The 23,224-nt window shown below is 39.6% G+C and overlaps 1 protein-coding gene and 1 pseudogene across 4 annotated transcripts in view; one reads left to right on the forward strand and one right to left on the reverse strand.

Annotated features, from left to right (window-relative positions):
* The window catches only part of LOC110561443 (L-xylulose reductase-like), a 65,623-nt pseudogene extending 50,593 nt beyond the window's left edge, over positions 1–15,030 (forward strand).
* Lrrtm4 (leucine rich repeat transmembrane neuronal 4) overlaps positions 1–23,224 on the reverse strand; it is an 822,187-nt gene that overhangs the window by 179,196 nt on the left and 619,767 nt on the right. The window lies entirely within an intron of this gene.

A 23,224-nucleotide genomic window follows, 5' to 3' on the forward strand; every position in this document is an offset into this window, starting at 1 on the left:
TCTGAGTGAAGTATCCCAGAAGGAGAAAGACAAACATGGTATATACTCACTTATATAGACCTACAAGATATGATAAACATAATGAAGTCTATACACCTAAAGAAGATAAATAAGAAAGCAGACACGGGGTAAGATGATCAATCCTCACTTGGAAAGACAAATGAGATGTGTATTGGACATATGACAGGAGTCTACCACAGAAGGCATCTGAAAGACTACCAAGCAGCATTTCAAAACAGATACTAAGACTCATAACCAAACCTCCAGCAGAAGGGGAGTTAGTATGACGTGGAAAGGATAGGAGTCCCACAAGGACCAAATATATCTGGGCACAGGGTTTTTTTCTGAAACTGTTTCTCCAACCAAGGACTATGTATGGATATAACCTAGAACCTTTGCTCAGACAAAGCTCGTGGTAGCTCAATAACCAATTGGTTTCCCATAGTAAGGGGAACAAGAACTATTTCTGACAGGAACTCAATGGCAGGCTCTTTGACCTCCCCACCCCGCAAGAGAGGAGCAGTCCTGTTAGGCCAAAGAGGAGGACTTTGCAGCCAGTCCTGAAGATATCTGATAAAACAAGGTCAGACAAAAGGGGAGGAGGTCCTCCCCAATCCGTGGACTTGGGAAGGAGCAGGGAGAAGCTGAGAGAGGGAGGGTGGGATTGGGAGGGAATAAGGGAGCGGGATACAGAGTTAATAAAATGTAAAAAATGACATTATTAATTTCTGTTTTAGTTATTCTTCTATTGCTGGGAAGAAAGACCAGGGCCAAAAGAACTTACAGAAGAGACGTTATTGGAGCTTACAGTTTCAGAGTCCATGCTCGTCATGATGGAGAGCATGGCAGCAGACAGGCAGACATCACCCTTGAGCAGTAGCTGAGAGCTCCTGTATTGACCCACAAGCACAATGCAGAGAGCATGCACTTGGAATGACTTGAACTTTTGGAAAACTCGAAGCCTGAGGACAGTGGCATTCCTCCTCTAACAAGGCTGTACCTCTTAATCCTTATCAAATAGTTTCACAGCTGAACCAAGTATTCAAATTTATGAGCTCATGGGGACCATTCTTACTCAAACTGCCCCAGCACCCTCGATCAGTCTATTGTAATTGTAAAGACAGATCATTTGGAATGTGTTTTGACTAACACGAAAGGACAGTTAAGAGATGGTATGCGCAAAGCAGAAATGAAAGAAATTATAACTACATTGTTGCTTACCTCAGAAAGGCAACAGTACGTTTGTCTGTCCTATATCTTTATACTTTGGAGTTAGATAGCTAGTTTCGGTTTCACCAGGTCTTACTGAGATTAAGAATTGTCTCTTTTAATATGGCTATTATCCACATTTGTCTTTTCTTATGCTCTTCTGCCTTGAATGACAGAACAAGATGACCTTAATCTGTATCTCCCCACAGTCCAGAGCCAGTACATGTTTTTTTTTGTTTTTTTTTTTTTTATTTCTGTAAATTTCCTAGTCTGTCATACTCTATAAGAAAACAGTCATAGTCTCTATGAAAACACGGAAAGGCTAAATCAACCTGCCTCTGTATATTGTTCCTCGTCTAAAACTTCCCTAAATTCTATGAGAAAAATTCACCTAGATATAAAAGTTTCCTCTGGTTTCAGCAGAATCAAATCAAAGTTGCAGAAAAAGAAAACAAGGTCAGATATGAGGACAGACTTTTGGCATCTCCTTAATTTCTTCCTGCATTAAAATTACAAATAGGTAATTTTCATGATGATTTTTGCTTATGACATTTACATTATGATTATTAGCTCCTGTTTCTGACTCAGTAGTGCCCCTCTGTGAAGATATTTATTCACCTCTCAAGCCTTTCTTAGGAACAGTTTTTTCATTACCATACTATACAGCTCTGCCGCAGGACTTTTGATATGCTTACAACCTACCATAGACTTTACCACATTTATGCTCATAGGTGATTTGATCTGAAATAAGAACTTTCTCAAAATGAGCAAATGCATTCCCTTCTCTGTAATTTTAGAGCTCTAAGGATAAAGAGGCATACAAAGTCTTTCTGTATATATATTAAGAAAAAACCCTCTCAATCTTCATTCTTTTGATCATAATGATTTCTGAAGATTCAATGTGAGAAATAATGAAGCAAATCTTAAGAACAGAGGCAACTGATGGAAAGACGAAAAGAAATGATGGAAGCATTTGTTCTTGGAGGAGCTGTCATCCTTTTGGTTTAGTTTCCTAATTGCCATGGGTTGCAAGAGACAGAGTATTTCTCTGTTCCCATCCACCAATATGTTGGGTTTCTGTCACTTGCCAGTGATGAAATGTTAATTAAGAAGCTGGTTGTACAGTCACATATAAGTAAACATACATCATTTATCAGCTTCTTTTTTTCTTCCATTATACCTCCCAAGTTTACAAACTTAATGATGTTTTGGGCTCTTAATGATCTTTCCATTTACAAGTACTCTCTGTAGCTATCAATAGTTGGTCTGAGAATCAGTGAAGCTAAACAGATAAAGCGAGTGAGTGAAAAAATAATAAGACGTCAAGCTCTCCTCTATACAGAGAGGCAATATGATTCATTTGCTGGTACAATTTTTTATGTGGTGGTGAGTATTCATTGTTAAGTTGACAGAGTCTAAAATCCCTGAAGGAATAAGGAGGCCATTGGGCATGTCTATGAGCGTCTATCCAGACTGAGTTATTTGATGTAGGAAGAGCCACATTAAATCATTAAATGTCGTGGCATCACCTTGAGGAGTTCTGTACTGAACAAAAAGGAGGAAACAAACTAACACCAGCTTCTCTCTCTCTCTCTCTCTCTCTCTCTCTCACACACACACACACACACACACACACACACACCTCTATCTCAGTCTCTCTCTTCTTCTTGACCCTGAGTGCAATGTGACCAGCTGCCGTAAGTTCCTGCCACCATGATGTCCCAAACATGGTGGAGTGCACCCTCAAATAAAACCTTTTTTTCTCAAGTTGTCTTTGCCAGCCATGTTGTCACAGCAGCAAGATGCATTACTAATATAGTAATCTTATTCTTGTATTTCTTTTAAAAATACATTCTTAATGTGTACCTTAGACTTGCCTCAAATCCACTGCTTTTCTGCTTCAAAATCCCAGATGCTGGGATTAAAATACTGTGCCACTATACCTAGCTAAAGAACTGTTTCTGAAAGATTCAAATAAGAAGACAAATTTTGTAAAATATATGCCCCAATTGCCTTTAAAATTTCTTCTCCCTGAAAGTCATAGAAGATAGCATTCTGGTTTCGTGTGTGGCTTTCCATCAGGCATCCAACAGTCAAACAATAAATGTTTGTTGAAATGAGAGGAAGGACAGGAGCCATGTGGTTGTGCAAAGTGAAGTTTGTGATGAAAGTCACACTTTAGAATCACACTCCACATCTGATGCCTAAAACCCTTTAAAATATTGATAAAATAAAAATTCAGTGCTAATTGGAATTCTCTATTTTGACTGTCAGTTTTCTTATTTAAAACATTAGAAGTGGCACCATGTATAATTGACTGGGTAACAGTGCAAACCATTCTGAAGTGTTATGAATATGCTTAGGCAAGTGTAGAGCTGAGGGCAGCAGATGAGAAGGCTTTCAATTTTGTGGTTTGAGATCACATTCTGCAATGTGCCTATGGGCCTGACCGCTAGTCACCAAGAAGCTTTGAGGATTTTTTGATGATATGGAACCATCAGCCGGGAGAGATCAAAGGGTGGAATTTCCACTGCTGGTTCATGCATTTTAAAGGCAGATGCACCTTGCAGAATTTCAAGGACTAGGATGGAAGCAGCTGGGGTCCAGGAGAGGCATCATCATCTATTTCAAGATGGTGAGAAACCCAACTGACCTTCCCTTCAGATCAATAGGAAAAAGGAATTAGGACTGCACTCTAGCCTCTCAGATATTTAAAGTTAACAGAAGAACCATTGATCAATCCAACAAGGCAACATTACATGACAAAGCTGTGATATAATATACTTTCAGTGTTTGTTGATTTATCTTCAGTAAAAGAAGTACAAAAAGAAAGAATATAGGATATGCATTTTATTTATTTTAGTTACATTTATAGATCTATTTGTGTGTATGTGTGTGTGTGTGTTGGGAAGGATGTCATGTACATATGAGCAAAGCACTAACTCCATGGGTATCGAACGTCTAAGGACATCCTTTATAGGGTTGGTTTCTCCTTATATCTTGCCACTCCTGTAGTTAGTACTCCAGAAGTCAAACATGGTGGCAAACACATTTTTAGGCAATGTAGAATGCACTCAGAGGAAATTACATCAAAAAATACAGGACTAAAGTCTAGATTTAATTTCTAGATGTCACGTGTGATTCTGATGAACACATTTACCTTCAGTGCTAGGGATTGAAATGGGTCCTTGAGCATGCTAAGATGACTACTGTGCAATCCCCTAAATCCTGAGGGTGATATCTTCACCGTCAGGCCTAACTAATCTGTTAAGAGACACTCTAGAAAGTTTGAAGGACAAGAAAGCAAATTAGGCCCTACATTAGATTTAGGGTTGGGATATCACTAGGATGAAGGAAAGTGTTTTCTTTGTGCAGTGATATAAAAGAACAGATATTCTATAAGCTCAATGGGCAGCCTCCATTGCCACTGGGAATCTAAGCAGATGGCTCAGAATCCAGATAGCACACCTGACTTAGCCTTGGCTCGGTGACATAGTCAGGGCTGGGATGATGGTTCTATGAGTAACTGAAGTCCTTAGGAAGCATGAGGACCTGGGTTTGTCTCCTTAGCTTCATGAAATTGTATATTTGTAACTCTAGAGTTGGGAGTGTGGCAAAGAGACAGGAAGCTTGCTGACACTAGATCAAACACAAAAGCCCAAGTTCCAGGTTCAGAGAGGTACCACGTGTGTTCTGGCTAGTTTTGTGTCGACTTGTCTCAAGCTAGAGTCATCAGAGAGGAGGGAGCCTCAATTAAGAAAATGACTCCATTAGAGAAGGCTGTAGGCAAACCTGTAGGACATTTTCTTAAATAGTGATTGTTGTGCAAAGGATTTAGCCTATTGTGAGTGGTGCCATCCTTGGTTGATGTTCCGGAGTTCTGTAAGAAAGCAGGCTGACCAAGCCATGGGGAGTATGCCAGGAAGCAGCCTCCCTCCTTGGACTCAGCATCTTCCATTTGAGTTCCTACCTTGACTGACATTAATGATGGACTATGATATAGAAGTGTAGGCCAAACAAACCCTTTCCACCTTCATTGCTATGGCCATCGTGTGTCACAGCAGTAGTAACTTTATCTAAAACATTGTCTCAATGGAATATGGCTGAAAATGATATGAGGGGATACCCAATATCCTCCTCTGACCTAGTCACACATGAGCATGTGTACCTGCATACACACATATACACACAGATAGAGTTGCATTCACAGGTACATACACATGACACAAAATAAAATAATAAACATATTCAACCTGATTAGAACCTCTTTTTTATTCATTTCAATAAGTGTTAATAGTGCCATCCTTTCGTTTGCCTAATCTAGAAACAGGAGTGTCAACCAATTGTCTTGCCTAGCTTCCTTCAAACCCATTCCTAAGTCTGTGGATGCAGTGTGAGTGTGTGTGTGTGTGTGTGTGTGTGTGTGTGTGCGTGTGTGTGTGTGTGCATGTGTGTTTGTGTGGAGGATTCTTTTTATTGGTCTTCTAGGTAATGTTCTTAGCCAAAAATCCAGCTAGAGTTGGCAAACTCTTTGAGCTGTTTCTGTTCTTTGTTTTTCTTTATTATCTCTTTGTAGAAGGACTGGCACTAAGTCTTGTTTTGACTTCAGGCTCTGTGTACTAATGGTGCAATTTCTAAAAGCCAAACCACAGCAAACCCATAAAACTTGTCTTAATGGGATTTTGCCTTGAGCTCCATCTGTAACTAAGTAGGGGGTTTCCACCACTACTCCATTACTGTGGTGTCTAGGTGAGTGTCATAGCTTCTCTTTGGCCTTAAACTTCATGAGATCCACTGAGCACTGGAGAGACCTCAGCAGATGCCCAGGTGTGTACACATTGCATGCACAGCCTGGCCAAATGCATCAGCAGTTTTGTATGAAGAGTCTGCATCGTTGCTGTAGGTTTTGTTCATCTTTTTTTTTCTTTTGCACATATTTGTGCTTTTGATGCAAGGGCAATATGATCTAGAGGCACAGAAGTAATCACAGATGTCACACCAGAAGTGTGCTGACGGCACCATCTGCTTTCTGCAATTCTCTCTGGTCATTGATTTCTCTGGGAGATTTTCTTCATAGTGGTTGGGACAATCTTAAGGCATGTTGAGTGACATATGGCATACTTTCCCACTACTGATATTGGCATTCTTTTATAGAAAGAGCAGGGGATGGGGAACAGAAAGGCCATATTGAGAAGTCTGGACCTATTTCCTTGCTAGACAGTCAGGCATCTTCCTGTCCTTAGTCTCCTGCTCTGTAAAATAAGGACAGATTATTTTTATGAATGCTTAGAAATGCTTTGATGAAGGAGAAAACACTAAAAATACTTGACTGTGTAAAAATACATCATAGTCATTATACATTTTCTTACAGTTTTTAAAAAATGATATCTACATTATTTCTAGTGTTTAGAAGGACAGCATCTTCCACCTGAATCAGCGTACTTGCACAACTTTTGTGAACAATACCCATGGCTCCTAGACTGTGGGCGGCTGTGGGTGTTTGCATGTGTGTATGATCTGTATGTGCATGTGTGAGTGCGTGCATATGTGTACATGTATGTGTATGTGTGTACCTGCATGTGTAGGCTTGATGCTTATGTGCATGTCTGTCTGTGTGTCTTGTGTGAGTTTGCATGGATCTGTGTGAATGTACGGGTACATGTGTGTATATCCATGCATGGATTAGATCCTCTGTTGCTAAAGTTACAAATAGTTGTGAGCCTCCTCTGGCTGGGTGCAGGAAACCAAACTCAGTTCTTCTAGAAGGGCAGGAATTGTATTAAACTGTTGAGCCATCTTTCAAGCTGTGACCCTGTTTGATTTTTTTTAAGAGACTTCCCTTTACTTTGGAACTTCATTTTGAAACAGTGTCTTGGCTGTGAGAGAAAAGGGATGTAGGATAAAGGAATTAATACAAGAGAGAATCTGAAGGAAATGAGGATGGGAATGGGTCAGAGAGTAAAAGAGAAATAGCTTTTGGATTTAAACCATAGGACGGGCTGGGTAGAAGCACACTTGTGGAGTGCACTGGATACTCGTACAGAGAACCTTGGTCTCAATTGCAGCACCTCTATGGTAGCTCACAACCACCTTTAGTTCCAGTTCCAAGTGATGCAAGGTCCTCTTCTGGCCCTGGAGGACACTTGTACACACACAGTACAAAAACATCTATGCAACACATAAAAATAATGGAATAAATAAAACTTTAAAGTTAGGAAATTGTAAGTGTATACTTAAAAAATAGTAAGCATAACATCAGCAGATGTCACAGTTAAAATAAATAAAAACAAAAATAACCAAAACAACAACAATAACAAAATTTTTTCAAGATTGGGTTTCTCTGGAAAGCCTTGGCTGTCCTGGAACAACTCACTTTGTAGACCAGGCTGCTCTCAAACTCACAGAGATCCACCTACCTTTGCCTCCTCTAGTGTGGGAGGCAAGTGCCAGCATGCCAGAATTGGTTTAGATTTTTATTATTCTGGTATTATAACTTTATAAATGTGATACAAGAATGTCTGCTGTATTAGAATATTGCCAAGTCTTCTATTTTCTTCTCCTACTGTCTTCCTTCTGCTCTTCCCCTCCCCATCCACTTTTTCTTCCTATATACTTTTATCTCATCCATTTCCATCTCTTCTTCCCTATTGTTTTCCAAACATTCAATGTCTTATTAAGTCTCCACTGGTTCTCAGCTACAAAACATTCCCTCCTGCCTATCACACACACACACACACACACACACACACACACACACACACACACATATGTATTCTTGTTATTTTATATATATATATATACAGAATATATATATTATGTATTCTTGTTTTACATATTTAATTATTAAGAACCAAATGATCTTCAAGGTGATAAGTGATCAAGGTGAAGATTGCAAGTAACAAATTATACACCAAGGAATTTCATGATATTGAGATCAGAGACAAATACAGTTGACAATGAAGAGAACCTAGCTAGTGAAAATTAATGTTTTAAATCTCAAAAGAAAAGATGTGTCCCATCATGTCTTGTGACTGTGGTTGCTGTAGCATAGGAGCTGATTTTTATAGCCAAGGAGCACTGTGTTATTCTGTACCCTCCGCTTCATATGAATATCCCTCTCTTTGTATTGTTGCTGTTTCACACTAGAGCCTGGCTATCATAGAAAGGCCCTTCCAGCACTGTGGCTTTCAGCTGCAAACCTGAGTTGATTAGAAACTGTTTCCTTCTTAGGAGGTGGGGGAGTGCTCACCCTATTAGGCTTTCCTAAGAGCTACTGCTGAGGGAGAAGCCTGCTGCTTCCCACCTGTGAGTCTCATAGATTTCTTTCTTTGGGTAATAGAATCTTTCATTTCCCACTGGTCAAACAACCCATATAAGGGTATTTATTTGCTATATACATTCTGGTTGACCAAGGGTGTTTCATGAATGTGAGTAGAAATTATCTCAATGCAACCAATGAATAGTCAGTAAGATAAACATATTTTTGAAATAATTACCCAGTTATACTGCTGTATAATCTTCCAGTCACTATATATTATGCCTGTTTATCTGTGTCACCGCATGGGCATTATTTATTTCCTCATGTTGTCCACAAATTGGTTTATAGTGGTGGAGAGTGCTCATTTCTTTTAGCATTGCTACAATAATCAAATTTTACAGATTTGACTATGTGAAATAATTAAAGGATGATAAATAGAATGGAGGAGCATAAAAAAAAGAAGTGCTCATTATTTTTTGAGAATGTATTGCTAAAATTAGCCTCAGGTATTAATAATTGCATTCCTTCCAGGACATCATACTTTAAAATAATTATGTGTGGGGTTTTGATCTATGGGCATACTAGCAGTGTCTTTTATGGTGACTGAAAACCAGCAGATAAATCTTCTGAGTTACAAGATGTAGACTGGATCCGAGACTAAGGATATAAATAAATAAAGCAGGAGAAAATTCTGAGCATTAGTGTCAGATCTTGTGAGTTACCCTTACCCAGCACTGAGTATCACATAGAAATTCTAGCTTTAAATGCATTCATGATGTTTTGGGGGAAAGAAAGTGATGAAAAGTTCCACACTGGACCCCAAATTTGCATGTTTTCTTTATTTATTTAACTCTGGTATGAATGGTGGGGGCTTAAAATATTTATGGCATAGATTGCCCTGCACAAATGTTGCTGTGTTGGGAAATAACATCTTTTAGGAGTGGCGAAGACATTGATAAAGCTCTCATTGATTTAGCAGCATCTACTCTGCAGGCTCCTCCACTTCTCAGAACAGCTTCGCATTAAATGGAATCAGAAAACTTGAGTCTTCGGAGAAGTCTTATAAGAATATAAACAAACCTGCATCTCTGCCTTTGTCACCCACAGACACACAGACACACACACAGAGACACACACACCAAACATGCCTATAACTAGGAGAGAAATACCCTAAAAAGAAAGACCTGCACTGTGACCAGAGACACTGCATTAGAATCTTACTATCTCATTTGTAAATCTTAGTTTGTTGTATTTTCAAATAACTAAAGCGTGGAAATCCAGCACAAGAATTTTTTTTCATGCTGTGCTTTTTGAGAAGACATAGCAACCAGTTTCACAACATTTTCTTATCATATTCTCTATCGGTATTTAGTGTGGCCAATTTAAGAATATCGATGTTGCCACTGGATATATTTCCAACTGAGGAGAGATGAGCAGAATTTAGATTTACAAATGAGCACAAGCCAACTTGTGTCAGCACACCTCTGCCCCCATGAAAAATTATGATACCCTGTAGTATGACTCACAGAAGGCAAATGAACATGAATATTTCATGGAATGGTGTGTATGTAAGAATAACACAGGTGTGTACCCATGTCAGAGAAACAAAGGCTGCATCAAAACTGTCAGTGCTACTATAGGATCAGTATAACATTCTGAATAATGCAGATCATTCTTTCTTAACTATGTGTATGTAAGAGTAACTGTATTTGTACATGTGCATGAGTATGAGATTCATTTGTAATGTGCACACATGTAGAGGTCACAGGAGAGTGTTGGGGGTTCATGCTATATCACCCCCACCTTATTTTCTAGACACAAAGTCACTTCCTGAACATGAGATACGTTGGCAGCTAGGAAGTTCCAGCCATCCTCCTGTCTCCTGTAAATCCAAGACACACACACACACACACACACACACACACACACACACATACGCCAGTAGGGTTACTGATGTGCATGTAGGTATACCAAAATGTTTACATTGGTATTGGAGATTTGAACTCCAATTTGGAATTTGGAGATTGGGTACTCATACTTGACCATTGAACTGCCTCTCCACTCCATGCTTCTTTGCTTTTGGTATAAAATAACAACAGAAAAGAAAAATTAGATGACTTAGATTCTAAGTTTACTTAAATGTGCTCATTATAACACATCCTGAATTAAACTTTCATTCACTAAAAATAGAAAAGAGTATTTGAGCATCAATAATATAATTAACTTGATTGTCTGGATACACACTCATTTCATCAGTATTTAAGAAGAGGATAAAAGGAAGACAAAACTACCCTTGAGTAGTCAGATATTCAAGCTATAAGTAATGGATTCCGTACTGCATATGAAAGAACACTGTTTCAAACCTTTTTGTTATTCAGGTTAACTGAGTAATTTCCAATTTAAGAATATATGTGTGTATGTATATGTGTGTGTTCACATGTGTGTCTGTATATATATATATATATATATATATATATATATATATATATACATATATATATGTCAATGTATTCAGTGACAAAAACAATGTCACAGGAAGGCTTTCAAAATACAGCGTGAGAACAAAGCCTGAATAAGTATAAAATGATACTTTTTTGATTGGTTATTCTATTGTATGACTGTAAAGAAAAATTCATTACAGCATGGTTTCCTTGATAATCTACTAAAATTTAATTTTATTTATTTTTGTCCCTGGATCTTGGTTTCTTTTTTGAGAATTTTTATTATTTTTATATTAATTAAAATTTATTAATTTTGTATCCCAGCTGTAATCCCCTCCCTCATTCTCTCCCAACCCCACCCTCCCTTCCTCATCTCCTCCGAAGCCCCTCTCCAAGTCCACTTCCCTTTCATCTGATCTTAGCTTATCAGGTCTCATCAGGACTGGCTGTATTGTCCTCCTCTGTAGTGCAAGGCTGCTCTCCCCTCAGGGAAAGGTGATCAAAGAGCCAGCCACTGTTCCCCTTACCTGGGAACCCACCTAGATACTTAGCTGCCATGGACTATATCTGAGCAGGAGTTCTAGATTATATCCATGAATGGTCCTTTGTTGGAGTATCAGCCTCAGAAAAGACCCTTGTGTGTGGATTTTTCGTTCTGTTGCTCTCCTTGTGGAGTTAACTTTTTAACTTCCAGCTCTAACTGTGATATACAGAACAAAATAACTCACAGTGATTTTCATCTGATGTTACTCTGCATTTTGGTCCTTCTCCATAGTAAAGGAAAAAGAAGGTAGGTTTTTAGAAAATGCTACAAGGAACAGTACAGCACTATGATTCTTTTTTTTTTTTTTTTTCATTTAACACAGTATCATGGAAGGCATGATACCAGAGTTATTATGGAAAGACTCTGTTTTTAATCTATAAATAGAAATGTCCTCTTATTAAGCTTTATTCTGATTATGCATTAAGTAATTCTTGTTTCTATTTTATATGAGGTATGTTGATTGTATTTGCTACAATAACATTTTGTTTTATTTATAGTTATGTGTCTGTGCACATGAGTGCAGTGCTAATGGAGGCCAGCAGAAGGCATCAGAGTGACCATAGCTGGAGTTACAAGTGATGCTGTGCAGCCTAATATGGCTGTTTAGAATGAACTCAGATTCTATACAAAAACAGTAAGTTTAAAAAAAAAAACTCCTGAGTCATATTTCTAGCCTCCATTTCACTATATTTTAAGATTATATAAGCTTAATACCATTTGCATAGATTCTTGGACCTTGTTACTCCTTATGAGAAGGAGAAATTAAAAAAAAAAAAAAAACTGTTGTTTTTGTTCAAAATTCAGATACTTTTAATTTATTCATTTTAACTTTGTTAGTATTCCGCAGAGTAATTTCTCTCCCCAATATTTAAAAATAAATCTATTGCACATCCCATCTGTCTTTCTAAATGACGATTGATCATCTTACCCCATGTCCGCTCAATTGATTATCTTTTTTAGGTGTATAGATTTCATTATGTTTATCATATCTTATAGGTCTATATAAGTGAGTATATCCCATGTTTGTCTTTCTCCTTCTGGGATATTTCACTCAGAATGATCTTTTCTAGATCCCACCATTTGCCTGCAAATTTCATGATTTCCTCCTTTTTGATTGCTGAGTAGTATTTCATTGTATAAAAATACCACAATTTTTGTACCCATTCCACCGTTGATGGACATCTGGGTTGTTTCCAGGTTCTGGCTATTACAAATAGAGCTGCTATAAACATGGTTGAGCAAGTGTCCTTTTTGTGTACTTGAACAAACTTTGGGTATATACCTAGCAGTGGTATAGCTGGGTCTGGAGGAAGCACTATTCCTATTTGTCTTAGAAAGCGCCAGATAGCTTTCCAGAGTGGTTGTACCAGTTTACATTCCCACCAGCAGTGGAGAAGGGTTCCCCTCATTGAACGTATGACAGGAGTCTACTGAGCGCATCTGAAAGACTCTAACTAGCAGTGTTTTCAAAGCAAAGATTCATGACCAAACCTTTGGCAGAGTACAGGGAATCATAAGAAAGAAGGGGAGTTAGTCTGATGGGGAAAGGATAGGAGCTCCACAAGGACCAAATATATCTGGGCACAGGGTCTTTTCTGAGACTGACATTCAACCAAGGACCATGTATGGATATAACCTAGAACCTCCACTCAGATGTAGCCTGTGGTAGCTCAGTAACCAATTGGTTTCCCAAGGTGAGGGGAACAGGGACTATTTCTAACAGGAACTCAATGACTGGCTCTTTGGTCTCCCCACCCCCCAAGGGAGGAGCAGTCCTGTTAGGCCACAGAGGAGGGCTTTGCAGCCCGTCCTGAAGATACCTGATAAAACAGGATCAGATGAATGGGGAGGAGGTCCCCCCATCAGTGGACTTGGAAAGGGGCACGGTGGAGATGAGGGAGGGAGGGAGGGACTGGGAGGGAATGAGGGATCGGGACACGGCTGGGATACAGAGTTAATAAAATGTAACTGCTAAAAAAAATTAAAAAAAAGAACTAATAAAAAAATAAAAATAAAAATAAATCTATTGATGCGTTTTGCCTTCCTACCTGTACTACTTCACTAAAAATTCTTTAATGCAAAATTTCTCTTCAACAAGCAGCACACTTCAGTTGTTCAACAACAGTCATTCTTTCAGTCTTGTGTTGTAAAGTCCATCTGTTTAGCAGGTGTTAGAGATATTAAAGTAATAGTCTTGATTCTTAAACCAATGAAAAGAAAACACTTCTTTTGGTCCCTTGTTTTGAAGTCAGGCATCTGGTAGTCACATTAACCTCATTCTAGAAGCTGTAACAGGCTTCTGATATATCTAAATTCCAAGGACAAAGAGCATAAATTATCTTCTGCCTCAGTCACAACAATTCTTGAAGAGAAATTTACTGACAGACTTTTACATATGTCTTTAGAACAGACAACTTTATGCCAGCGTCTTACTGCTTGTAAGCTTGCTTGGGATCTGTGACCTGAAAACAGAAAACCTTGTCTATCTGTGTCAGCGAGCAAAATTTAAGTGAGCCATCTCTGCACAAAATGAGATACTACATTCTGAGCATATCATTTCCTCTCACATTTGACTAATTATCCAAAAAACTTAAAATTAAGTAGCTCGTTTTTCAGGAAGAGGTTTTGGATACTGTATTATAGTTGGTTGATTGAATTAAAGCAGGGACCCAATTATGGAAGTGTTTATCTTTTTGAAAAACGATAATATTCTTTTGTGCATAAGTGAATAAATGAATCTAAGGAGGAAAGAATAGTAGATGTTTCTAACTCTCTGTATGAGTGCTTTGCCTGATATTTGCCGGGGCTTCCAGCCTCGATGCCTTAACTCCAAGTCCATCTTGCCCCCTCAGGACCAAACTGGTTCACTGTAGATCTGAGGCTTGCAGGTCAGCGGGCGCTGATCACCAGAGCGGGCAAAGGCATCAGGCTTTGCACTGTGCTGGCATTGTAGGTGGCTGGAGCACATGTTGTGGCCATGAGTGGACCCTGAGAAGACCTTGACAACCTGGGCCTTGAGTGCTCTGGTGTGGGGCCGGTGTGTGTGGACCTGGCAGACTGTAAGGCCACAGAAGTCCTAAGCAGCCTAGAACTGGTGGACCTGCAGGTGAACAATGCTGTTGTGGCCCTGTTGTACCTCTTCCTAGAGGTCACCAAGATGGCCTGCAGCATCTCCCTCAATGTGAAACTTCGGGCTCAGATTGTGGCCAGGGCCATGATTAGATTAGGGAGTCTCAAGGGCCGTTGTGAACGTCTCAAGCTAGGCCTTTCAGCGTGCATTGACCAAGCGTAGTGTCTGCGGCTCCGTCAAGGGTGCTCTGGATATGCTGAACAAGATGGCTGCCCTAGTGCTTGGGCTCCATAAGATCCCTGTGAATGCAGAAAAGCTCACAGTAACGATGACACCCATGGGCTGGACCAACTGGAGTGATCTCCACAAGGCCAAGGTTATGCTGGGTCATGTCCCACTTGGCAAGTTTGCTGAGGTGGAGAGCACGGTGGACACCATTCTCTTCCTGCTGAGCAACCTAAGTAGCATGATCACTTCTTCCTCTTTGCTGGTGGATGTGGCTTCCTAGCTACCTGAGCCCCCTCCACCAATACTCTGCTCAGCTTTATGCTCAGAACAATGTGCCCTCCATCAGTCCAATAAGCCTCACTGTCCCACCCCTAAATGAGTGTATAGCACCAACAGAGGCAAGAAGAAGCATCAGATCTCCTGGAATCTGGTGGTGCTGGACACTGGACATAGATTATCTGTAGGATCAATGAGTGCTCTTAACCTCTGTGCCATCTCACCGACCTCCTCACACTATTCTAACTTTAAATAATCTTTCTCATTTTCAACATCTGTTTCCTTTATCTGGTCATTCTGTATTTGCAGCTCTAACCTAGTCTCTATCATTGCTTTCCAGCGGTTTTGTATCAAAGATGCAAGCAAGGACATCCCTGGTGCTGGAGAATTAGCAACAGTGTAGTTAGAACAGTAGCTGCACATACTGTGTAAGGTTGTAGAGGTTAAAGCACATTCTATTTACCACACAGACATTGTGCATATCCCACGTTTCTTCAAAAGGTAACTCATAGGAGGAACAAAATATTATCTAGTAAACTTATGGCTCATTTGAACCCTTGGATTTCCATTGAATAATTTATTTCTTGTTAGCATTTACATGAAAGAGGTCATTATTCAACCACTTTTTTCTATTTCACACATTTATTTGATATGTATATAGGATTAAATACTAAAATACTTTAAAATTTTTACAGAATTAAATAACTTAGGAACTTATTTAAATTATACACAAACATTGGAGTGTGCCTATATATTAACACATATGATAGGACTAGTGGAGGGGCACAGGGAGAGAAGAGGGAGGGAGGGTGGAACCAGGAGGAGATGAGGGAGGGGCTACACTGGGGTACAAAGAAAATAAATAGTAATAAATAATAAATAAATAAAATTTAAACAAACAGGTAAATCAAGTTTTATAAAAAAAAATTTCAATAGCTCCTTACTGCTTATGATTTTATTTATTTATTTATTTATTTATTTTTCTCCAGAATTGGGAAAATTCTCTGTGAAGAGAACTCAGATGCTTGTTTCATATTTTTGGTTAGAATTTGGTTTGTTTATCAAATTAAATCGAATTAAGAGTAAATATCCCAGAAGGAAAAAGATAAACACCGTATATACTCACTTATATAGACCTATAAGATATGATAAACATAATGAAATCTATACACCTAAAAAAGATAATCAATTGAGCGGACATGGGGTAAGATGATCAATCCTCGTTTAGAAAGACAGATGGGATGTGCATTGAACAGATGACAGGAGTCTACTGAAAGACTCTAACTAGCAGTGTTTTCAAAGCAAAGACTCATGACCAAACCTTTGGCAGAGTACAGGGAATCATAAGAAAGAAGGGGAGTTAGTCTGATGGGGAAAGGATAGGAGCTCCACAAGGACCAAATATATCTGGGCACAGGGTCTTTTCTGAGACTGACATTCAACCAAGGACCATGTATGGATATAACCTAGAACCTCCACTCAGATGTAGCCTGTGGTAGCTCAGTAACCAATTGGTTTCCCAAAGTGAGGGGAACAAGGACTATTCCTAACAGGAACTCAATGACTGGCTCTTTGGTCTCCCCACCCCCCAAGGGAGGAGCAGTCCTGTTAGGCCACAGAGGAGGGCTTTGCAGCCAGTCCTGAAGATACCTGATAAAACAGGATCAGATGAATGGGGAGGAGGTCCCCCCTATCAGTGGACTTGGAAAGGGGCAGGGTGGAGATGAGGGAGGGAGGGACTGGGAGGGAATGAGGGATCGGGACACGGCTGGGATACAGAGTTAATAAAATGTAACTGATAAGAAAAAAATAAAATTAAAAAAAAGTAAAAATAAATAAAATGAGACAAAATGAATAAAAATTTTAAATGAACAATACAGAACACACAATTTCAATGATAGGACCAAATTATAAAAGAAGAAAAGCCAAGAGGTGTGGTGATGTGAAGAAACAGCCACCCTGAAGGTCTCGCTCACCTTCCTTCAAGCGTCGTGCTCTGCAGCAGAGGTCACATGTCTCCATGCACAGCGGTCTACACTGGGCACTGTTACTCCCCAAGCTGTACGTGGACTCTCTAGTACCATCTTGTCGTACGCTCTGGCTGGTATCTCTGATTTTCGTCTCTCTCAATACCAGCCACGCTTCTCCATGAAGCCAGAAGAGGATCACGCTGGGATCAAAGCGTTCTCCAGTGTGAAATGCAAAGCAGCCCCTCTCTGAGGTAGCAGTGCTGGCCTTCCAGGTTCATGTCTTCCTGATATGTGTACTGAGCCACACTGAATATCCAGGGACAGTCTTTCCTGCCTTTGTGCTGACAGTGTGCCTAGAGTCACTCTTGTGATTCCCCTCCACATGTGTGCTAATGTATATCCTTCGGATAACTCTCCATCTCACCTGCCAGTATCTCTCTGGGGGCTTCTGTACAGCTATTTACACCAAACTGAAGCACTTTAATAAGGATCATGAAGTAAAGAAAACTTGTAAGTCTAGAGAAATTCCTGAAACTCACAGGTCTCACAAGGTTTCTCCCAAAGGTTAAAAGAGCTACAGTAACAACATTGAGATCAGCTGAGTATCCTACAGACTGGACAGAGATGGAGACATCCTGAGTCCTCACCCACACCAGGAGGGCATTTTGACTGCTCAGCCTTTGAGTCACCACTGTTGAAAGTAACCCATCATTCACACCCCCATAAGCAACCCCAGTAAGGCCTCTAGTTCACTAAGTTAGACCCAGACCTGGGTGGGTCTAACATTATTTTGGTGTTTCATCATTGACCATCTCCACATGGAAAAGTCACACAATGGGGCTTCTGTGATTTAGCAGTTCTTCCCTCCTAACACTTCGGGCATCAAATTTAATTATCAACATACTTATTTACTTAAATGTACTAAAGTTCTGTGAAGGAACACATTTGGCCTTGCTCCCAGCTGTGAACCAAATGATTTCCCTAATTCTCAAGAAGTATTAATTTTGTTACCAACACTGATACTGAGTGAGAAAAGCATATATACTGAGTGAGAAGAGAATAAACAGACAATTTTTAAGAATGCAAGTATGGTACTTTCTTTACAGACAAGAACTGGGAACAAAGAACCAGAAACAACTAAAGACAAGAGGATCCTGATGATACAGTCTCCAGTGTTTTCCTAAAAGCAGGCTTATTCTTATTCTCTGAAAATGTGCATAAGACATTTAGATGGGAAACCAAGTTGTGCTCTTGCAGATCTCACCAAACTTTATTCTATAAGGACTGTGAGGGCACTGCTCTTAATGCAAGGAAAGCAATCTCCATAGTGAGTTAAATAATCAAAGAAATCGATTGGAGATAAAGTTTTTATGTATGACAGTGAAGCTGCACCCTGGAAATATCAACAGTATAGTTCTGTAAATAAGACCTGAAAAATGACAACAGTAGACATGAATGGGGCTACAGAACTACAGCCAATTTATGGTTGCTGAGAAAGCGGAATCACTCCTTTCCCTGGATGAGCCTCCTGATAGATTAGTCAGTCCTTCATGTCAACAGTAAACACACATTGGTCACACTAAATGAACACAGTAGGTTACATTTATAAATACACTTATAATTTTTTAAAAAACATTAGCATGTTAAATACTAAATATTAAGATTCCTAAACTTGAGCAGGTGTTTAGAGAAAGAGGAAGGCTGGAAGGAAGGAATGATGTAACTACATTATTCATATATGAAATTCTCAAAGAGGTTGATTTTATATGACAGAAGTCTAGTTCCAAATATTCCTTAGCTCAGTTGTAAGACAGGAGGTGACTGTCATGGGCTTGTACTGAGATGGCATGAGAAATTTTTCTAACCCCAAAAGGCTATAATAGGCTAGCCAGCTTCCAAGGAGATAAAATTATCCTGGGCAGCAGTGACCTAAAAATAAGCATTTGCAAACTTCAATTCAAGATTAATGCAGTTGCATGTTCAGCCAATTCCATGAACATAATAAAAGTCAAGGTTCTGGAAAATTTTAAAGATCACAAATATGATAAAAGTGCTTGATAAGAGTCTAAACCAATATAATTACGTAGGAATTTTTCTTCTGTCTTTTAAAAAGAAGAAAGAATATTAAAATAACCTCAACTCTAGGGAAATTGTTCATAAAAGTAAAGTAACTAATATATCTAAATTACACACTTTATGTTTTCCTGAAGAGCATGAGAGTCACATGAATGTTCATTTATTGGTCTCAGAGTAACAACTTTGTCAGTGTGGAAACATTTGTTGTGCAAATGCCACCATCATAAAAGGCATCGTGTTTTATTTTAATAGGATTGAAATGGCCTTGGAAGGTGAGGGCAATAGTGGTTCAAATGAAGAGTAATAGACCTTGGCAAGTGTACAATGCACTTGGTATAAGAAAAATAGTACTTATGGTATAATTCAGAACATTATTTTTCCACTCAATAAAAGGCACCTTTGTGATGATAAAGAAACTTCAATAAAAACTTAACATTAAACACTTGGAAAAGATTTGTAGATCTGTAATATAATAATCTCATAGGTTTCATAATGAAATTTTAAGAAAACAAAGAAGAGGATTATAAAATATTGACTACTGTAAGTGGAAGACATTTAAGGAGCAAAATAAAATATGTCAAGAACTCATATTGTTGGGTAAATGAAGAAAAAAATAGACTTATTTTTTACATTCACTCATTTAGTTTTGTGTGTGTTTGTGTGTACGGGAATGAGCGTGTGTCTCATGGAGCATGTGCAGAAGTCAGAAGACAAGCTACAGGGGCTGCTTTTCTCCTTTCATCATGAGTCTGATGTCATCACGCTGTCAAGCACCTCCATGAGGAGGGCCATCTCCCCAGTCATGCGTGGGTAGACATGTGCATACATACCCACTGCTTTTTTAAAAAGATATTTGAAGAGTGTGGATTGTTACAATCATAGCTACAAAATTCAGCAAAACTTGTTTATGAAGATGAATTCATTCGAGAGCAATGCAATGAGTCCATAATACAAAAATTATATTTTTATAATCCACATATCCATTCTTATTCTTGCTCTCTCTTACTTTCTGTTTAAAAGGAATGTTATCAAAATAACGGTATTTCGACAATTTAAAATCGCACTGTAGTGTCGTTCCTGTAGTGTCATTCAAGTAAGACATTTGCCAAGAGTCGCAAATGCAGGCAGAGTGTGTGTGGTCTCCACACACACCAAGTAAAACTTGTTGCCTTAGCTCTTGCTCCGGAGACCTACGCGCTGTGGTCTGTGGTGGAAAAGCTTCTGTGTGCGATGGGCAGGCTGTGCTGCACCTGCATACAGGATTTGCGGAGAGGCCAGAGGTCGGCAACACTCCACTTCTCTCCTCCCTACCCGTAAGCGGCCCTGCCTGAACCTGGAGCTAAACCAACAGGAGCCCAGTCTCGTGGAACCCACCTGTCTCTACCCCCTCCATGAGGGAATGATGGCATGTACCATGACTAACATTTATGTTGGAGCTACTTGCTGACCTCAGGTCTTCATACCTCTGTACCATGTCTTCTAACCCACCAAGCTATCTTGCCAGGCGTACATCCATTTCTTAGATTTATCTTCATTTTTGTGTATAGGAGTGTTTGCCTGCATGTATGCATAAATTTGAATTATTGAATTTTTTCATGGAAGTGCCTGGTGCCCAAGGAGGCCAGAAAAAGCTGTAGGATCCCCAGGAGTTACAGACGGTTGTGAGCCACCAGGTCGGTGCTGGGTGTCAAATGCAGGTACTCTACAAGAGTGACAAGCACTCTAACTTACTGAATCATCTCTCCAGCCTTCTATAAATACTTGTAAAGACAACAGATTAGACTTCTGAGGAGGGAAAGTACAAGAAAATCAATTCCTCATCACTCTAAATGAACATGCTAAAATCATACCCTAATTAATGAACATACTTTCTAAAATCTGCTCCATAACCTTATGGAAACTAATGGTTGAGAAGATATTTATTAAGTGAAGATGGGTCTCTTTTAAAGTAGCAAACTTCCTCCTGATAGTTCCACTTGCACCATCTTTACACTGCAAGAGTGAAGAGTGAACCATTTAAAAACATAAAAGTTATTCTTACTTTTCATGGAAAATATGTATGTTGTTCTCACTATGTTTGCAAGCCAGACTTATGAGTGAGTAAACATAAACCTGGAACTGAGACTTTTAGAGTAAGAAGAGCAGAGAGGACTGGTAAGAACACAGCTAAATTGCCATGCACATCAAGAAACTCTCATCTATTCTGAAGGAATGTGCAAAATTTTTGTTTCTGAACTTTTGTAAAATGTTTATTAATGAGATAATTACTGCATTGTTAGCTTCATTAAAAGATGAAATAAAGCCACAAATAAAATACTTAGAGTCTAATAATTTTTTTTTAAATTTAAGTTATGCATTCGTGTGTGTGTGTGTGTGTGTGTGTGTGTGTGTGTTTAGAGGTTGTGTCCACATGAGTGCAGTGCCCTCAAAAAGGATGTGTATCCCCTGGAATTGGCACAGAGCTAGCTCTGAGCCACCCTTCTTGCGTCTTGAGAACCAAACTCCAGTCCTCTGAAGGAGATGAGCAGAATCCAACTGCTGAGGCATATCTCCAGCCCCAAGCCTAATTGCTTTTTACCAGTCTTTTAGACATGTAACAGATGTTACAAACTTTCCAAACTCATACTTAGAGTAAGAAATTTCCCTATAATCTTCTAAATTATGCAACATAAAATGGAAATAATTTGTCCCTATAAGTTTTATTGAACTTTTAAAATACCATTTGAAGCAGAACTCAGTAGATGAGAACTTATTTATGTGCTGTTATTTACAACATGGCCTCTCTGCCAAATGAGATACACCTGTTAGGCACAGGTGGGGAAGGCTACAAAGCACGGCTTTCCCGTCCTTGAAATGATTTCAATACAACCAGGGAGGCCTGAAAGAAAAGAATAATTATTGAATTATAAACAAAACTTAACTGATGAGTTTAAATGAGTCAGCAATTCCGGACACAATAAGAGATTTTAAGGCCCATTTGTTTTCACAGAATTTCAAGGAAGTCGGGGAAAAAAAATGGAACTGTTAAAAGGCTAAGTGCCCTTGTCAACTGGAAATCAACAGGAAGAATGCTTAAGTGATAAGCTGACAATAACAGGCAGCAACAAAGTAGAAGTGATATTGACCTGCATGTACTCAAAGATCCCAAGGCTACGCCGTGAGATGCCAGATCCCTTCTCTCCTTTCAGCTGCCTTTTAGGTGATCTTGCTCCATTACAGAGATGAGAATGTTACAAGTACATTAGACAGACAGTGCAGCTCTCCTGGCGTGACAATGCCAGGAGTGTGAGGATGGAACTGGAGCCAAATAGTCTACAGAAAAGCCAGGACAAAAATAATGCAGAAACAGGAATGAGGGATGGTTTTGTGAGGCTCAAATTTACCAATAGCCAATACCATAGGAAATAGGGAGCCTAAGGCTCAGCACACACATACACACTCTCACACTCACACATGCACACACGCACACACTCATTCTGTTATCAAGAGATCAGTTTACAGATATGATGCCATATAATCTCGTTCTACAAACAGACACAATAGAGATGGGCAGATATTTTACACGCATCTGCACACTTGTGTTGCTCCTGAGCCGGGGCTGCTTCTTCCCTGCCAGGCATCCAGGCACAAGTGTGCTGGACTCCGAGGAGTGAAGTTCAGCCAGGTGGCTGGGGTCTGTAGAATCGCAGCCTGGAGGGAAAAGCTTTCCCCCACACAGCTCTCGCACGGTTACAGCCCTTCTAGTGACACAGCTCTCCCGGGATACAGCTCTCTGCAATGGGTGGACTAGGTGCTGTGTGGACTTGAGGCAGGTGGGTAGGGGCTTTGGGGAGAGTGAGCATCGTTGCTGGGAAAGCTCCATTCCCAGGGAGAAGAATTCCAGGTGCTAGGCTGCAAAGACTACCTTGTGAACTCCAGGGTGGTGTGCACCTGAGCCAGCGGGGAGGGCATGCAGGTACAGAGCAGGGAGGAAGCGCTCCTCACTTCTCCAGTCCTTTATTTTTTATTTTATTTTTTTTACATTTTATTCACTTTGTATCCCAGCTGTAGCCCCCTCCCTCATCCTCTCCCTCCACCCCTCCTAATCTCACCCTCCCATTTCTCCTCCCCTGCCCCTCCCCCAGTCCACTGATAGGAAATTTCCTCCTCCCC

Source organism: Meriones unguiculatus, chromosome 5, assembly GCF_030254825.1.
Source record: "Meriones unguiculatus strain TT.TT164.6M chromosome 5, Bangor_MerUng_6.1, whole genome shotgun sequence".
NCBI lineage: Eukaryota > Metazoa > Chordata > Mammalia > Rodentia > Muridae > Meriones > Meriones unguiculatus.